Below are 3,821 nucleotides of genomic sequence, written 5' to 3'. Positions count from 1 at the left end.
CAAACGCCTAAGGCCTTCCTATGTACCTGCGACGTTTAGCAACTTGCTTACAATGTACTCACTTGACACACATAAAAAAAATTCGACCAGCCATATTAGACAACTATGTCACACGAGTCAGGTATTGTGTTAAAATAGAGCCGCTTTGTCAACGCCTTGTAAATAGTTGTGGATTGCTAAGTGTCATGTATAACTGTGCATATGACATGCAGGCATTGGACCACGTCCACTAGCTGCTGGGCACTGGCAGTCAACCAAACCCATGGCTATGGCAGGCCCATATTTCTGTATGATGAATTTTCCAGAATAAAGCATTATTATTATTAATTCTCCTGGTTTATTTCAAAAGGAAGTATAATGAAACAAAATGACGTCAATACCCTCCAGAAAGTCTAGAAGTGGCACCATTGTTATGTTTATGACATGTTTCAGACTAGCAGTTTGGGTTACACATGTCACATACTCACAATGTAAGTCAATTTTATTGTTACAGATATTCTCTTGAAATCCTGTATGTCCCACACACATTAATTTGAATGATTCTGCATTCTATTTCTTCTAATGTCCTGCCTGCTTGGGCATTGCTTTTCCATTTGTGTAAAAAAGCTCAAAGGCCCTGAGGATGAGGGACTTAAGTGACTGTAATGTGACAAGTTCCTTATCATTCAATGACTATATCCACCAACATCCACATGAACTGCGGTCCCATGGTCACCATTTAAAACCTAAAAACTAGGTTTGCTGTGTCCGAAAGTCCTATTTGTTATGTTGTAGTTATCATTGACACGCTGCCTCATCCTAAGAGCAAAAAATAAAAAAGCACCTTCTGAATTACACACCTATATTCATAGCTGAACTACTGGCACCAAGTTCTAGCACTAAACAAACTGCCTTTGAAGGAATTGTAAGCTGCCTGCAACAGTTACAGATTCTCTTTGTGCGTATTATTTGCTTTCCATGGAAATGAACTCAACTCTCTTAAGCATGTTCCATTATTTTGTTCCTGCAAACTTGTGAGTACAACTAATTACGTAATTTAGCATAGGTACCTGGACACCGCAGTTCATGCTTAAAAGAACTTGAGAATGTCTATTAGCCCAAGGATTGCTAAGTGAACCTGTTATCCCTATTTTTACCTGATATAGTTTATGTCACCGCAGCAAGATATAGAAAATTGTTTATAAAATGATTTAAACAAATTATCTCTGGCAAGTTCATCGGTTTTTCAACCCCTCTGTTTCAGCTGGAATAAACAGTGGTGTGCTTCTTGAAGTGGCCGAGAGATAACACTTCCAATTGGTAATCTGCCATTCAAAAATCCCAGAAACTGGAAATTTAATTTACTAGATTACGTTGTCGAATCCCAAAATTAAATCTCTACTTACAGATCGAGAGCTGGGCTGATGGTGTCTGATTTATGTCACACATGCAATGAAACTGAATTGATAGTCACTACTTTTTGTCATGCCATAAATATACAAATCGGAAAGAAAGGCTACTTGAAACTCCTTTTTTTGTCAGATAGGGCTAAGGTTAAGTACCCACAGTCATGCTATCAGTTGGGACCTTTACACTAGTATTCAGCCACAGAAATGTTTTTCATGCAGTATTTGGTTTTTTAATTGAAGTAGAACGATTACCATATTAATTTCTGTATTGTTTAGCTTTTGTCTTCTCTGTTCTTTTCTATATGTTCACTGATATAATTTCACTGAAGTTATGTTATTCTCAAAATTCTTTATTAATGTAGCCTTTTATATTTCGCTCCTGAACACTGCATCTATAATTTCAATTCAGTTAGTCTGACTTGGGGCATGAGATATTAGTCTTTGGGGCACAACATTCTGGTGACTGACAACACTCTGGTGCAACATTCCTATTTTATGAATGCCATCCGGTATGCAGTGGATGTGCTACTAGCCTGGCAATGGGTGATTAAACACGGTAGCCATGTTACATGAGACCCAGAGCCCCCTTCGTGTTAATTGTGATTGGGTGCATGCATATTACAGCAAGATCATATGAAGGAGGGGTAGGGTTGGTGTAGCAGTGGCAGCGGAACATGTAACATAACAGCGGAGGATAACAGAGCGGAGAGGATATGTGTAAAGTGCAGGTGGAAGAGGATTGTGCAGTATCGACTCTGGATCACAGCAGCCAACTAGGGGCTCCTGTATCTCTACTCCGCTTTTAGTTCTATACGAGCTCCCTCTCCCCCTAGCAGTTTTGCATCGGTACCAACATCAAAGACTGTCAGGTGTCCTAACAAACTCAGTTGCACGAATAAATGAACATGTAAATAAATAGCATTCATTTCCTTACTGTACCATACTCAAGGTGCTATATACCCGTAGTTGAAACGTAAAGAGCTATGGTAATCAACACTAATAAACATATCTCAGCAGCAATTGACGTACTATATTGGAATGAGAAAAAACATTGGTGGATCCCAAGCATATGTAGGAATCAACGATAAGCAAAGCTTTTTTTCATGTTTACCGAAATGACTTCACTTCTCCATTTCTATGTAATTGAATGTTCCTCACTCAGTGCACTCCTTGGTCCAATTTCGTTCGCTTAATTTGCTTCAAACATTTGGCTGCTTCTGTTGCTGACTTCAATTTTTCGTTGCCGAATCTTTCTTCACTTCTCTTAGCTCAATGGTCCTTCTTTAGTGCATGCTCTGGCCCCATTTTGTTCTCTTTATGTATTTCTGCATACTTAGCTGCTCTTCCTGCCAAATTCTTCCGTTCTTGCATCTTGTTCTAATTATCTATTCAGGCACCCAGTGGTGCATACTTATTCTGAGGGATTGGCCAAGAATGTTTATATACGTAATGCCACATGCCCGGTTGCACATATGCCACTGACCTAAGTTGTTGTATAATTGGCAAGACAGCAGCAGTCTGTGCCAACAAAGTGGAGGGCAGAGGCAAAGACAGCTTCACTCTAATAAAAGAAAGACCCAATTTTCTTGAAATCTGTACATATCTGTATTACTTGGACATGCTGTCTAGTATGTTATGTGCTTCCACAGCACCTCTTTTTGTTATTTATGGCAGGTGTTCATTGCGATAGCAATTTTGGTCACTCCAGGCGCATTTCCGCCGTCGATGCTGCTGTGATGGTCTGTATAAAATCGAAGTCCGATAATATCGCGGCTGTGCACTGAGTGCTGTGGGCGCACTTGCGAGGGTGATCATGAACAATCACCAAATGGCTGGCGTCTAAGGTCTGTCGGACTGGCCGCAACATCATCGCTGATATCGCATAAGGGAAAAAAAGAGCGAGGTCCTCAGAAGACAAAAGAGAGGGCAAGCACTCCATTACGCGTCCTTCTATAGACTCGTTACTGCACGCAGCAGAATAGTTGGCTTGAACGTTCACAGCAGCAGTGTCTTAGGGATTAAGCACATCTTTGTTCAAAAAGTGTTAAACCTCATTATAATAAGTTGAATGAGCATTGCAATTACATAGTTACAACTACATATAGAGACTGGAATATAGACAATGTTACCATGCACCCTTTTGGTGTACGAGCCCATTAACAAGTGGTTTAGCACCGACTTTATAATGCCTATACATGCCTATTTCTGTCCTTCATGCTTATATGTACCGGTGTGCCTATTTTTGCTTTTAACACTTGCAGGGGTAGAAGTGCCCAGTCAATATGGAGCAATTTTTTAAGCAAGTAAAATTGCATGGAGCAGTTTGGAGCCTACAAAAATGCATTTTAGAGCAGCTTGGAATGGATGAAATTTCATTTTGGATCAATTTGGAGCAGATAAAATTTCATTTTCAAGCAGTTTAGAGCAGGCCTA

This window comes from Dermacentor andersoni, chromosome 2, assembly GCF_023375885.2.
Source record: "Dermacentor andersoni chromosome 2, qqDerAnde1_hic_scaffold, whole genome shotgun sequence".
Classification (NCBI taxonomy): domain Eukaryota; kingdom Metazoa; phylum Arthropoda; class Arachnida; order Ixodida; family Ixodidae; genus Dermacentor; species Dermacentor andersoni.
The sequence above is the reverse complement of the archived record's forward strand: the minus strand, read 5'-3'. Positions refer to the sequence as shown.